At 41.7% G+C, this 16,151-nt stretch overlaps 1 protein-coding gene across 1 annotated transcript in view; it reads left to right on the top strand.

Moving 5' to 3' along the window:
* Window positions 1–5,590: 5,590 nt before the first annotated feature.
* Window positions 5,591–16,151, top strand: part of YES1 (YES proto-oncogene 1, Src family tyrosine kinase) — a 66,311-nt gene continuing 55,750 nt past the window's right edge. The window contains exon 1 of the mRNA XM_063451506.1: window positions 5,591–5,990. The gene's annotated coding sequence lies outside the window, so the exon portion shown is untranslated. The remainder of the gene's footprint in view (window positions 5,991–16,151) is intronic.

The following is a 16,151-nucleotide window of genomic DNA, read 5'->3' as shown; positions in this document are numbered from 1 at the left end:
TCTTTCCCATCATTCGAAATTCATTCAATTCGCCTTTTCAAACCCTTCTCTGCTAACATTGCCGTCATCTATCGTCCCCCTGGTTCCCCTCTCCTCTTCCTTGACCACTTTGCTGCCTGGCTACCCTACTTCCTCTCTTCCAACATTCCATCCCTAATTCTTGGAGACTTCAATATTCCCATTAACCCACCTTTAACCCCAGCAGCCTCTAAACTACTTTCAATTACTTCCTCCCTTGGACTATTGCAGTGGGCTAATTCTCCCACTCATGTAGCTGGCAATACCCTCGACCTTATTTTCTCCTATTCATGTACATTATCTAATATCTGCAATACTCCATTTCCTCTCTCTGATCACCACCTCTTATCGTTTGCTCTCAATTACCCCCTCACCCAACAACCTCAGCCTAACCCCCCTCAGCTCAGGAGGAACCTTAACTCTATTGACCTCCAGCAGCTGTCGGCTGACATTGATTCACAACTGCTATCCATCCCTTCCCTCTCCTGTCCCTCACTGGCCATCTCCACATATAACACTACCCTCACATCTGCCTTGAACACTGCAGCCCCACTCCAAACATGCATCACGAGGAGAACACGACCCCAACCTTGGCATAATAAATCAACACGCTATCTGCAGAGTTGCTCCCGCTGTGCTGAACGCTCCTGGAGGAAGTCCCGCACCCAGGCAGACTATCTTCATTATAGATTCATGTTGCTTTCGTACAGCGCAGCCCTTGCCATCGCAACAGTCCTACTTTTCCTCTCTCATTAGTTCATGCTCCCGCAATCCCAGACGTCTCTTTGACACTTTTAATTCCCTTCTCCGCCCTGCTGTGGCCACCCCCCAAACTAACCTTACAGCTGATAGCTTTGCATATTACTTTACTGACAAGATTGAACAGCTAAGGAAACAATTCTCCCCTCCTTGCCGTTCTCTTTCTCAACCACACATAAATCATGCTTTCCCTACCCTTCAGACTTTCTCCCCAGCTACTGAACAAGAGGTGGCTGCACTTCTCCATTCCTCTCGCCCCACCACTTGCCCACTTGATCCTGTCCCATCTCACCTCATCAGATCTCTCTCCCCTTGTCTTGTGCCTATCCTAACACACATCTTTAACTGCTCTCTCTCTTCTGGCACTGTTCCTGCTGACCTTAAACATGCCACTGTAATACCTATCCTGAAAAAAACATCTCTTGACCCGTCCTCCCCCTCTAACTATCGTCCCATATCCCTGCTCCCTTACTCATCAAAGCTTTTGGAAAGACTTGTCTTTACCCGTGTGTCTCACTTCCTTAATTCCAACTCTCTCCTTGACCCTCTTCAGTCTGGCTTCCGCCCTCTCCACTCTACTGAGACCGCTCTTATCAAAGTGACTAATGACCTAATCTCCGCTAAATCCAAAGGTCACTACTCCATATTAATTCTCCTTGACCTCTCTGCTGCCTTTGACACAGTTGATCATGCTCTCCTCCTTCAAACTCTTCAATCACTCGGTCTCTGTGACTCTGTCCTCTCTTGGTTTTCCTCCTATCTCTCCCAACGCTCATTTAGTGTCTCCTTTTCCAAGGATACCTCCTCCCCTCGCCCTGTCTCTGTTGGAGTTCCCCAAGGCTCTGTCCTTGGTCCCCTTCTATTTTCTCTTTATACTGCCTCTCTTGGAAAACGTATTGCCTCTTTTGGATTCAACTACCACCTGTACGCTGATGACACTCAGATATACCTCTCCTCACCGGACCTCTCCCCGGCCGTCCTGCAACGTGTCACTGCTTGCCTCTCTTCCATCTCTGACTGGATGTCGTCACGCTTTCTCAAACTTAACCTCTCTAAAACTGAACTCCTTGTCTTTCCTCCTCCTAATACTGATCCTCCTCTCTCACTCTCCCTTCAAGTCAGTGATATCCACATGAGTCCATCCCTACAAGCGCGCTGTCTTGGCGTCATACTTGACTCTGGTCTCACCTTTGAGTCTCACATCCAGTTTGTTGCCAAGTCCTGTAGGTTCCAACTCCAAAACATAGCCCGCACCCGCCCCTTCTTACGCAAGATGCTACCAAGGAGCTTGTCCATGCTCTAGTAATTTCCCGCATGGATTACTGTAACCCTCTCCTGATTGGTCTCCCCAAAAGCCGTACTGCCCCGCTACAGTCTGTAATGAATGCTGCAGCTAGACTGATTTTCCTATCCAGTCGGTCCTCTCACACCTCGCCCCTCTGCCAGTCCTTACATTGGCTCCCGGTATCCTATAGGAGTCAATTCAAAGTGCTAACCCATACATTTAAAGCACTGAACAATTCCAGCCCCTCTTATATCTCTTCACTGATCCAGAGGTATGCCCCTCCTCGTACCCTCCGCTCTGCCCGCGACCACCTCCTGACCACTGCTCGCACCCGTACGGCCAACTCACGCTTGCAGGACCTCTCACGGGCGGCTCCTCTCCTATGGAATAACTTGCCTACTGCCATCAGACTCTCCCCTAGTCTTCAATCATTTAAGAAGGGCCTTAAATCCCATCTCTTCAGGAAAGCGTATGGCCTCCCAGCGTAATCTCTCCCTTACATACCTGTCTCTTGCTCTCCTATGGGATAGTGCTTTGCTCTCTCCTCCAGCTCTGCTTCACTCCTACTTGATATTTCCTATCCTAATGTTTCTAATACCCCACCTCCTATAGACTGTAAGCTCATTTGAGCAGGGTCCTCTTCAACCTATTATTCCTGTAAGTTTTCTTGTAATTGTCTTATTTATTGTTACATCCCCCCCTCTGAAAATATTGTAAAGCGCTACGGAATCTGTTGGCGCTATATAAATGGCAATAATAATAATAATAATAATAATAATATAGCCACCTTTCTTTGCAAGGACACTCAAAAGCCTGCCATCCATGGATTCTGTCAGTGTTTTGATCTGTTCACCATCAACATTGCGTGCAGAAGCAACCACAGCCTCCTAGACACTGTTCAGAGAGGTGTACTGTTTTCTCTCCTTGTAAATCTCACATTTGATGATGGACCACAGGTTCTCAATGGGGTTCAGATCAGGTGAACAAGGAGGCCATGTCATTAGATTTTCTTCTTTTATACCTTTTCTTGCCAGCCACGCTGTGGAGTACTTGGACGCGTGTGATGGAGCATTGTCCTGCATGAAAATCATGTTTTTCTTGAAGGATGCAGACTTCTTCCTGTACCACTGCTTGAAGAAGGTGTCTTCCAGAAACTGGCAGTAGGACTGGGAGTTGAGCTTGACTCCATCCTCAATCCGAAAAGGCCCCGGACTGGAGCTCTCTGCCCTTTACCAATCCAGCCACGGGCCCATCCATCTGGCCCATCAAGACTCACTCTCATTTCATCAGTCCATAAAACCTTAGAAAAATCAGTCTTGAGATATTTCTTGGCCCAGTCTTGACGTTTCAGCTTGTGTGTCTTGTTCAGTGGTGGTCATCTTTCAGCCTTTCTTACCTTGGCCATGTCTATGAGTATTGCACACCTTGTGCTTTTGGGCACTCCAGTGAAGTTGCAGCTCTGAAATATGGCCAAACTGGTGGCAAGTGGCATCTTGGCAGCTGCACGCTTGACTTTTCTCAGTTCATGGGCAATTATTTTGCGCCTTGGTTTTTCCACACACTTCTTGCGACCCTGTTGACTATTTTGAATGAAACGCTTGATTGTTCGATGATCACGCTTCAGAAGCTTTGCAATTTTAAGAGTGCTGCATCCCTCTGCAAGATATCACACTATTTTTGACTTTTCTGAGCCTGTCAAGTCCTTCTTTTGACCCATTTTGCCAAAGGAAAGGAAGTTGCCTAATAATTATGCACACCTGATATAGGGTGTTGATGTCATTAGACCACACCCCTTCTCATTACAGAGATGCACATCACCTAATATGCTTAATTGGTAGTAGGCTTTCGAGCCTATACAGCTTGGAGTAAGACAACATGCATAAAGAGGATGATGTGGTCAAAATACTAATTTGCCTAATAATTCTGCACTCCCTGTATGTGTATGTATGTTAGTTTGTGTGTATGGGTATGTGTCAAGGTGTGTGCATGTATCATTGTGTGTATGTGAGTGTGTGTGTATAGCTGTGTGTAAGTGTGTGTATCTGTGTGTCTGTGTAGGCACCTGCTTACCTGAATGGAATGTCCCTATGCTGCTGAAATACAGTGTATCCAGGGAGGGCTGGGCATGGGCAGAAAGGGATTACTGATGTTCCTGCTTTTCCTCATTGACAGTGAGAGCATGTTTCCATAATTGCAAGTGTGTTTTGACAATGACTGTGTTGATATATGTGTCAGTGTATGTATACCAGTGAGAGCATAAGGGTCCTTCTTTGATTCTAGTCCTGGGGCCATGTTATTCCAAGTGGCAGCCCTGAGCACAGCATCTCCGCCTGGCAGACATCCCCATAATCCACACCACGCTGCTCCCAAGATGCACTATTGTGCGCAGCACAGGCAAAGTTAAAGGTTCACCAGAACCACTAAAGCTTAATGTAGTGGTTCTGGTGTCTATAGCCCTGCAGGCCTTTTAATGTAAACACGGTCTTTTCAGAAAAAAAGGCAATGTGTACATTACTGCCTAGTAACAACTCTAGTGGCTCACTCAGACGACCACTTGAAGTACTTCATTCTGGCATTCAGCGTCTCCATGCTCTCCATGGAGGCGCTGAATGTTCCCCATAGCACTGTACTGTTTCAATAAGATTCAGATTGGCACAGAGACATGTTTTGTTTTGCATGTGCAATAGCCTCCCAATGCTTTCATATGGGATAACATTAGATTGGCTGAGATCATCAATATTGATGATTTCAGCAATGGAGGCAGGATTAGCCTTTGCGAGACCGGCATGGCATGGGAAAAAAGGTGAGTAAAAACACCTTTTCCATGAGATCGGCAGGGTGCCGGTCACCTAAACAGACACACAAACTAGCAAACACACTCACTGATAGACACACACATTCTCAATTATTTGTTTTAATTTAATATAAGGGGACACTATAGGCACCAGAACAACTACAGCTTAATGCCAAGTTCTTAATTTAGCCAAGTACTAAATTTGAAGCAATCAGATTGGAAAGCAGAAGGACTAGCAGGCACATTCCATCAGTGACCCCTGCCATGTTTCTATTTCTCATCTCCCAATGCAATGTGTGCCCTGACTGTGCTTGGAATAACAAGACGTTATTTGCTACATCTCTAAACAAGACAACATATGAAGAAAATGTTAACACAAGTTATAGGTGAATTTAAATGTTTACTCGAAGGTGTAATTTCCAGAGAAGCAGTGGTTTTCCTTTAAATGGACTAATTTTTACAGAATGATTTAACATTGTGTGCTATATCTGTAAACGAAGAGCAGGTCATATTAAGATAAAATAGCGACTCAGAATTCATTTGTGGCTACGGTTTCCATTGTTAAAGAATCTTTCTCCCTTTCTACACTAATTCACATGTCTTTTTCAGTATGATAGAGGCAGCCATGTTGCATGGTATGCTTTTATTTAGCTCAGCTGCCCCTCCTCCTCTTCCCACACAGAGCTGGGAGCAAACCACGCACAGGGAAAGGAGGAGGAGGATCTGCACCTTCCACTCACACCAATACTAAGAGCCGGCAAGTTTGCACCGTGCCACCACTTGCTCCTGAGTGTGCTGCAGCCCGTGTACCCTGTCAGTGATTCATCTGCTTTCCTGCTCTCATCCCCGCCCCCTAGATATGTGAGCCTGTGTGCTGGGAGGGTGGGAGAGATCAGGCTGCAGGACCGGACCCTGGATGTGTCAGCCTCTGATTTCTGGAGGAGGAGGAAAGAGATCAAAGTGCACGGGCCAGGGATTCATCGGGAACATGGAGTGGCTGCAGCAGAACCGCACTTCCTATGGCTTCTAGATCCCTACTGGTGTGAGAGAGCGGAAGAGATTCCCTACTCCTTATCATCTGGATCTTCTTTCTCAGGGACAAGTAACTTATGTGACGGGTCTGGGGGCACACAGGTAAGAGCAGGGGTGAGAACCATGAGGCTGCTTCTCCAGTGTTGTAAATTGTATCCTGTTGCGATACATAACATTCCATGATCAAGAATCAGAGCTGCTCCCCTGGTGATTCCTCGTGTTCTAGTGTCCTGAGCTATGGCTTAGATCGGGAACTCGTGAGACAGACTAGGCCATGTATCCCAGCCCTTCCTCTTTATTCCTTCCTGATCTTATCCTCCGGAAAACCACCTCCCTAGGCCATATGGGCTAGCACGAATCCTCCAGTTTGGAAGCAGCAGGGCCCTCCTCCCCGTCTGTTTAAACTGCCAGTCGGTGTGCAGATTTTACAGTGGTGGACTGTGTGATGGTGCTTCGTAAAGGAATTAAAGGTAATTTGTTTACCCCAAATGCTGTGGTATGGGACCGGAGAACAGCGACAGGAACTTCAGGGCAACTCCTGTGTACTAGTTTTAGCATTGCTTGTGTTTGTGTTGCACAGTATGTAATGACCCTGCCTTTAGCAGACTAACAATGCGTTACATGCACTCCATGCTTTGACAAGTAACCTTCAGAACACACTGAACATCTCTGTGACTTATTTTCTGGGATATTTATGCCCCACTCATTATTAGTGCATTGTCCTCTGTATATCACTTTCAATGTTGTCATATATTATTGCTATTGGATGAATTGCAATATTCAGTTATTAGGGCAAGTTTATTTTATATAGTTTGTTTGCCAAACAATGACACTCGATTATGGCTTTTTTTTTTTTTTTTTTTTTTTATTATTAAGCAGTTAATTATCTTGTGGTTTGGAAGAGGAAATAATTCATGTAATCCTGTTTCTGACCCCCTTCCACATGAATAGCCCTTTTAGATGAGGAGGAAAGGGATTCATTCATAATAAACCCTTTCTCCCCCCTCCTATTCTATTCATACAAGTGGCCTGCTGTCCTGTCTGATGATAGCTGAGGACAACTGTTGAGAAAGAATCAGTGGTCTCTTTCTTCCCAGAATTTGATTGAAGAGGACAGCATGAAAATATTTGTTAGAGCGAAAGAGGAGACCTCTAATTGAGGTTCAGTAGTTGCAAAATGCTGAGAGTAATTGGTTCTTCTAATGGTAAATGCTTTCATTAGTATACACTTGTAGTCATATGGTGGATTATGACGTAAGGTTATTTGAAGAGATAAGGCACTTCCTTTACATGCCAAAGGCCGGTGACCAATATACATTTGCCAATTTTCTGGACATTTTGGCCTTCACGGGAGGTGAAGGAAGTGTTACTATTGTACTCTTAATGATAAAAGCAAATATTCCAGAACAACAATATATAGTCATCAGCAACTGATTTTATATATTAGTATTAAATTGACTTGCAAGAATTAATGCATTGTAATAACTAGAAAATATAATCCTGTTTTTTACTCGACTATTGGATAAAGTGAATTAAACTAAGGAAACGTAACTCCAGGTCCCTATGTGTCACATGACAACAAAAAGAAAAACAGTCGAGTAAAAAAACAGGATTGTATGGGTTTTTAAATAAAATATTCACTAGATTGAAATATTTGACAATTGTACAAAACATTATTTTTACAGTTTTAATATAGTGTTAGAATGCTAGACACTTTTGCAATCTTGACGTTTGTGGCTTGGATGCACAGCCATAATTTCTCCCGAATTCTCAGTAATAAATCTGTGTTTTGACACAGAAGATTGCATATCAGTTTTAGCTTCAGGCTTCCTAACAGGTGTGTGAGCCACAGGTATTGTGAGCTATTGTTCTGATCAACAAAGCAGAATACTGAATACAATATCTTTCAGAAACTAATATGTAGTCCATTGTGAGTCTGTTATAACGAGTAATCATTTTTGAGATAAGATGATTTTCTAATCAACTACCTGTATTTCCTTTTTGTTAAGATGACCCATTTTTGGGGGAGTCATCAGTTAGTCTGCCATCTAATTTATATAGTTACTTTCTATTATTAAAGTAGCGATTAAATCCATTGTGATATATTGTCTTGCCTCCTGAGTCTATCAGATTTGTTTATTACCTGTATAAATTCTTTACACATGTGAGCACATTGCAGAAATGTTAAAAAAAAAAAAAAATAATAATAAAAAAATAAAAATGACCTCACAATGTATTTTTGTGCAACTTTTTTTTTTTTTTTTTTTTACCAGCATTCTACGGTAAATAAAAACTGTTTGGGGAAAAAATAATAATAAAAGAATCTGTAACAAGTTGGGAGTCACCAGTTATATTGAACCCTTAAATGAACATTGAGAAACCATTCATTATCACAATGCAGTTGTACTTCGGCAGCGGAAACTACTTTTCTTATATAGCATTAGCTGCTTTGTAGTACATTTAACATCTCTAAGTAGAATGATTGTGTGGCACTGACTTTCTTTGTTACCTCAGCTGGAGTTGCATGTCTTACTTCTGGTTATATGACATAGTTACAATTCAGTCCTTGGCCTTAACATTTTCAAGTTCTTCTCCAATGCTTGGCAAATCCACAGTGCAAGGTCATAATTGCTACAAAGAAGTTGTGCCAGGCATTGAGAATTTGCAACCCTGTTTGTCAGGGGAGATCAAAAGATTCTTTCACTCCCACTTGGCATCCTGACTGGAAGTGATAATGACTTGATGTCCTCTCTGCAATCTCAGTAAGGATGCAGCAATGGATTGCAAGATAGCACTGAAGCTGTCTCAGTGGTTAAAGCATGTGGATACAATGTGCTGGAGCTCATATGTTTGCAAATACAGGGGTAGATTTGCAGTCTATCATATGACTTTTGACAGTTGTTCCCCCTTGCTATGTCAGTAGCTCTCCCTTATCTACTAAGGCTAACGGTGTAAAGATGAATATGACTTTTCACCAGTGATCTGCTTAAAGGGAAACTCCAGTGCCAGGAAAACAATCCGTTTTCCTGGCACTGCAGGTCCCCTCTCCCTCCCACCTCCCAATCCCTGGTTGCTGAAGGGGTGAAAACCCCTTCAGTCACTTACCAGAGGCAGCGACATGTCCCACGTCGCTGCTTCTTCCGCCGCTCCTCCTCTGCATTACGTCGGCTGGTGGGCGAGACTGATCAAGCCCACCGGCCGAAGAGACCAAAGGCGCATGCGCGGCAATACCGCCCATGCGCATTAGAGCTCCCCATAAGAAAGCATTGAAAATGTTTCTCAATGCTTTCCTATGGGGTATTGAGCGACGCTGAAGGTCCTCACACAGCATGAGGACGTCCAGCGACACTCTAGCACAGGTTTTCTGTGTTATGAAGCAGGAAGTGTCCTCTAGTGGCTGTCTAGTAAACAGCCATTAGAGGTGGAGTTAACCCTGCAAGGTAATTATTGCAGTTAAGGGTAGTGGGAGTTGGCACCCAGACCACTCCAATGGGCAGAAGTGGTCTGGTTGCCTGGAGTGTTCCTTTAATTATAAATAGGGTTTGGTCCTGTGAAACAAAATGCATCTGCCTGCATTCAAGCAATATGTGTACCCCTATTGCAAAATGTAGTAGGTGGTGTAAATTACCTATCCCAGGTATTGATGAGTTTATTGTGGCAAACATCTTGGTGTTCTTTGTGTGTGTGGGTTTTTTTTTCTCTCTTCTTCAACAGATATTTTTGAAGTAAAGTGAAACGGGGATAACAAATTCCTGTTTCAGGACAATGACAAACAGATATTGTCTTCACGGTGCTTAGACCTTCAGGCATGGAATTTGATTTCCTTCTCTTGGGCTGGGTGTGGAGTTCCTGAACATCTTCCTGCTTTAAAAAAAGAAACCACTGGTATATTGCTGTTACATGTGGACACAGCATTTCACATTGCAAACCACTTTCAAAGGGGTGTATTAACTGAACAATAAAGCAGGAAAAAAAATAATTGAAGTCCAAAAACATATCTAGTGATATATTCTTCCACTTCAGTTATGTTAGATTGTTGTAACACTCCCTTATTTAGTGAACCGTAGATTACTAAAATCAGACCAGTTCATCTCAATGAAGTGGTCTGGGTGCAGTGGTCCTGTCATTTTAGCCCTGCGGTATAAAACATTGCAGTGTTTTAGAAACTGCAATGTTTACATTGCAGAGTTACATCAACCTCTACATCAACAGTTGGCTGTCTTTCTGACAACCCAGGAAAGCTTCTTCTCCTTCAAACCCCAGTGAAACTCAGTCCTGGCATTTTTGATTGGTGGAGTGCAGCATTTGGCCTCGCATCCCTAATCCATTCCATTGTTGCTCTACAAAAAAAACAAAGGATTGGAAGAGATTGCGGGTGATGTCACCATTCAAGCTGACATCACCAAAGGAAGAGCTAGACTGCTAGAGGCTGCAGTGGATAAGTTACAACCCTGGAAACGGTGTTATAATTTTTTTTTTTTTTTATTATATATTTTTTTTTACTTAATTATATTAAGCAGAGAATCTATAGCTCCAAAATAAGGATTATTTTCGGGACTATTGTTTCTTTTTAAGTGAATAAACCCCAACGCACAATGTGAACATTTTCCACCAGATCAGAACACGCTTCTTTAAAACCGTCTATTTAAATGTTGTTTTTTGCTTGTTTACATTGTATGCCTCCTACTATCTGATAAAGTTGCAGTCAAGCATTCACATCTGCCCAGCCTTTGCTAATTCTTTTATTAATAGTTTATGGTTTGTTTTTGGTTTTTCTAATACAAAAAAAGACCAGTGATTTTAATCTAAATAAATATACACATTAAAGTGTTTAATTTTCTCCTTTGTTTTTATTCCTACAAACATAAACACTCAAGTTCAGTTTAATATTTAAGCAAGTTCCCAGTGTCCTTGAAAGCTTTAGACCTTCAAGTTGGCCAAGCATGGGTTAAGAGCAGCGTTCTTTACTAGCGATGAGCATTCCTGTGTGTGGGATGTAAGCATCACATAATCTGAGATCTTCACTGTATTTCTATGGTGACAAGTGTCTCTTTAGCCACAGTTGTATGTTCAGATAACAAATTGTATTCCATAACATGCAATTCTTACTGGTTTCTTTATTAGAAGCTATGCCTATGTGTCTTATTAGACTTGTAGAGAAGCAGCAAGCATATTTGTCAGGCATGAAATGGATAATCAAAATGGATTACTAATGCCACTGTGTAAAACTCCTTTCAACTGGTTTAGATCTCACTTTCTTGTCTTTGCAGTCACATTTAGGAATACCCCCTGTTCAAGTGTTTGCCTTGTTTTTGCATTCTTTCATGCAAACTGACTAAAGGAAATTAATTATAAATAGGTGTGTCTTGCTGCAGGATAATAGCTTGAGCGTTAAATCACTAACAGAACACTAGCGAACTGGCCAATTACTACTAACAGATCACAAGCAAACTGGCCAATTACTTCTTTGTTTTTGTGTGTGTTTTTTTTTTTTTTGTTTTGTTTTTTTTACCTGCAGCCATTTTAACTAGGCAAAAGTGCTATTCCAGTATGGCCATATAATAGAATAGTTCTAGTAGATCTCTTAAAGCAGTCATAAAAATAAAACCGGTTAGAGCAAAACTGAGCTGGGAAATCCTGTGAAATCATCTGTACTTTCCATTGCAGGAACCCCCCCTTCCTTTTCCAGGCTTTCTGTTTGAATGGACAAGGGAACAATAGAAGTTCCTGTAGGTTAGGTCTACATTCTGTGGCATTGGACTTTAATGACATTCCGTGACATCATTCATGCAGCCAGTGTATCTCTGAAACCTTAGGTCTCACTACTGGCTTGCTTTGTTCTGCTCTAAGACAGCATAGGGGTTTGAATTCTAAATAGCCATATATTGTTATAAACATTTATGTTCAGGAGTCAGAGGTTGAGGTCTTGATATGTTGAGTGGAGTTCATTACAATGGATGCAACCTTTTTAAATAGAGAGCACTGTAGTGGTTATAGTGCCTGGTGCCATCTGACTATGAACGATCAACTGTTTAGTAATGATTTAACACCTACCTATCAGGCACCCGTACTGCTTCCATTCTGAGCTAGTATGGTAAAGCGGGTGTATATTTTGAATGTGCTGTGATTGGTTGGAACTTTTTTTTTTTTTTTTTTTCTCTTTCTGTGTCGCACTGTTTGTTTTCTGTTTCGGTGAAGATACTCTTGTGATATATTTAATGGACGTTGGCTAGCTTGCAATGTTTCAGCTTCATCTAGAGTAAAAAGGTGTGGTTCCTTTTCTGCAATGGAAGGCAGTCTCCATTAAACTCTTTCCCTTTTCTGATAATTCAAGCAAATAAACTGAGCAAACAGTGTTTATTTTATGCTCTGTTTGCCTTAGTTAGCCATGATTAATTGGGTGAGCACAAGATTTCAAGGTCTGTGTTTTTATGATAATTTTGTTTAGAGAAAGGTTTTCTAATTGTTGAGCATTCTCTGCATACATTTAAAATTTCTTTACCATTTAGTAGTGAAGGCCAACATTCTCAATTACTATACGCACTTTTGAGCAATGCTCACACACAATGAAATACCTAGTTAACCACCCCAAAACCAGGCTGATGAGAGTAGATGGGGAGCTCCAGCACATTTTATCCACATGCTTTAACCACTGAGACAGCTTCAGTGCTATCTTGCAATCCATTGCTGCATCCTTACTGAGAGGACATCAAGTAACTATCACTTCCTACTAGAACTTTAAGTCAGGATGCCACATGGGAGTGAAAGAGAGTGGAGAAACCAAGATCGTACAGCACTGACCCAGGAAGCACCTCTAGTGGCGGTCTGGATGTCTCCCAAGGGAGCAATGTAAACACTGTCTTTTCTCTGAAAAGACCATGTTTACATGAAAATGACTGCAGGAACTGACTTTACTCACCAGAAAAACAACATTAAGCTGTAGTTGTTCTGGTGACAATAGTGTCCCTTTAACAATGAAATGTAAATTCTCTAAAACTGCACTTTTTTTTTTTTTTTTTTTACATTGCAGGGTAAAGGGAAGAGGGCACTGCACTCTAACCACTTCAATGAGATGAAGTGGTCTTTGTGCCTATAGTTTGCCTATAATAGTGGTTAAGATTTGGGCAAATTATTACCCTGTATTCCTGTATGAGATGACAGTCAATTCAGATCACTATGTGTGTTTCAGCAATTTGGAAGTTGATCGGTCCCTTGAAAATAATGTGGTCGAGCATGAATATACATACACTCCTCACTTACCAACCGGTATTCCGTTCCTACTACCTGGTCGTAGAACGAATTGGTCGGTAAGTGAGGAGTTAAGGGATTCCCTGCTCTGGTGTGTTTGTCTATATTCGGGGAAATTTCCCTGAACATAGATAAGAGGGATTCCCTGCTCTTGTGTGGTCATCTATGGTCAAGGAAGTTTCCTCGAACATAGACATGCGCAGGGGATCCCCACGACCAGGCATAAGTGTGAGCCATCATAAAACATGTAGGTCGCTAAATGAAGACCACCTGTACTGTTATTTTACATGATTTTCAAAATATTTCCCTTTCTAAAATACTTATCGGGTTCATCTGACTCATGAATTCCAAGTGAATTTCAAATCTAAGACCAAAATAGCCTTTAAACATCCTCTAAGTGAGGTATGCCTCTAGTTTGGCTATTTTGGGCTTACATTTGAAATTCACTTTGCATTCATATTGAATTTCAAAAAATGCCCACTTTAGTGAATAATAAAAATAGAAGAAACCACCCAGGTTAGCTATTGGATATCTGTCTGGCTCCCAAATTCTAAAAGATTTGTTATTTCTGGCTTGAAGTAGCAGGTGCAACAAGCATAAAGGATCCTTCTAAGCCCCAAAACATGTAGAATTAAAAGAATGCATCTGTGTTCAGGACAACTGCTAGTGAATAATGGCTCTTATTTCTGACTCTGTTGAACTGGCAACATGTAACATTTTTGTTTAGATGAGAAACGCATCTTAAAAAGGAATTCTATGTTGGATATGACCCCACATAGATAATGCATTAAAATGAGTGAAAAACAATAAATGAAAGAATATAAAGCTGATACTATTACTTAAGGGGACACTTGATTCATAAAGAAACTTTAGCTTAATGAATCAATGTATTTGTGTATAGACCAGGGGTGCCCAAAAGGTAGATCCCCACTTGTTGTAGAACTACAACTCCCACGATACTTTGCATGTCTTTAGAATGACAAAGCATCATGAAAGCTGAAGTTTTAAAGCATCGGGGGATCTACCTTTTGGGCATGGTCTGATATAGACCATGTCTCACTGCTCAGTTTAGGTTCTGAATGGCTCTGCCATTTAGGAGTTAAATCACTTTAGAGATCTAATATTTAAACGTCCTTTACTACATATTCTATTTATTTAGACTATATTAACCCTTGCCTGATAATATCCTGCTAGACTGTGCAGGAGCCTCCTGCTTGTGATTTAAAATTGAATTTACAGAGCAGGAGATAACTTACTTTAGAAATGTTTAACATCTACAATTTAACCCATTTTTGTTCTCATGCAGGCCATGTGAGTCACATCCAAGGAAGGCATTTTTAGGGCTGCATAAACTGAAACTTCTAGATAGCCAAGATTTGAGCAATGAGACTGCAAGAACATGATATATACACACACACAAACTGCCTGATTAAAGGAACATTATAGCGTTAGAAATATAAATATGTATTCCTAATGCTATAGAGTGACTAGGCCCCCATTCCGCGGCATATAAATGGTTAATTAACCATTTATTTGCTTACCTTAATCCAGCGCCGAGCTCCCTCAGCACTGGTGATCTCTCCTTCTTCATTGACATCAGCTCCTGAGTGGAGCCGAACGTGCGGCCAGCGGCGCATTCAAACCCGTCCATGGGAAAGCATTACTCAATGCTTTCCTATGGGAATCTTTTTTGACGCTGGACTCCGTAAGATGTGATTTACTCTGTGTAAATCGTGGAAGCGGCCTCTAGTGGCTGTCAGGGTTTTCAGCTGCAGGGTTAAAACTAGGGGGGCCTGGCACCCAGACCACTTCATTGAGCTGAAGTGGTCTAGGTGCCTATAGTGGTCCTTTGAACTAAAGTTGTTTTGGTGAATTTATTGTCCCTTTTACGTTTCTGCAAAACCTTATGTTGGGTAACTTTGAACTCCCAAACCAGGAAGTCCCTTAGCCAGTCAAACTCATGTAATTTTCTATAGCACTGCTGAGATTATCTAAGCTTTTGTCGGTAGAACATTGTGGCATTAGTTTGTAGCAAATGGTACATACTGCAATAGGATATTCAGGTGTTTTGTTTTTTCATATCCAGAAAAACTATAATTTATTAGAAATTGAGTAATAAAAAACATCATAACTATAACTTAACCTACACATTGCACCTAATGTGTGGGTGTCTGGAAAACTCATTCCATATAGTTAAAGTTCTATTTTATTTATATTTAGTCTTGCGGGCTGGACAGTTAGTCTTACAGCTCCTTTCTTATCTGCAAGGGGTAATGTCACTGAACTTTGAAAATAATCAGTGTTCTAAAGGAAGCGCTACGCAACGTATAACAATCGTTCGTCACTGTGAAACCTGCGGTGTTGCCGGCAGTGAATGACCCTTATGGCTGCAGTGAATGGCCCTAAATGTGAGTGAATGTATCTTGGTGGTTCGTTTTTATTGCATGATGGAAGATGTAGTGTTTTTATTTTTACATTTTTGTCCAACAGCTGCTTGCATGTGGGCTCCAACTGCAGGGAGAATAGTTTAAAATACAGCTGTATATTTTCCATGAGAATTATGGGAAACACAACCTTCCTCATAGGTTTTCTTTGAGTCCGTTATTCATTGTAGAAAAGATCCAGTGAAGGAAAAAGCATGGACAATGGTGGATCTTCTGTTGCCACATCCTGACATTTCTCATCGGCCTTCACAGATTGCTGATGACAAGCATTTTCTAACGCAGTGTACAATGCCTAAGGAAGAGACAAATAAAGGGGAATGTGGTGGCAAAAAGTAGGGAAAGCTTAAGGTAGATTTCACTTACCACCCCAACCCGAGCGCCGCCAGGCAAGAGGAAATTATGCCTTAGGAGTCTTTGCAAAAAAAAATGGAATTCAGAGACTGAAAACCCCTCAAATGTCAGTGAGAGACAGGGAGAAACATTTATTTGCAAACAAGCCTGCATACAAGATACAAGTGCATGAAATCTGACCTCAATAGCAATCTAAATCTATTTCAATCAGCAGGGTTCC

The sequence above is a fragment of the Pelobates fuscus genome, chromosome 4, assembly GCF_036172605.1.
Source record: "Pelobates fuscus isolate aPelFus1 chromosome 4, aPelFus1.pri, whole genome shotgun sequence".
Lineage (NCBI taxonomy): Eukaryota > Metazoa > Chordata > Amphibia > Anura > Pelobatidae > Pelobates > Pelobates fuscus.
This window is presented reverse-complemented; position numbering and strand designations above follow the sequence as displayed.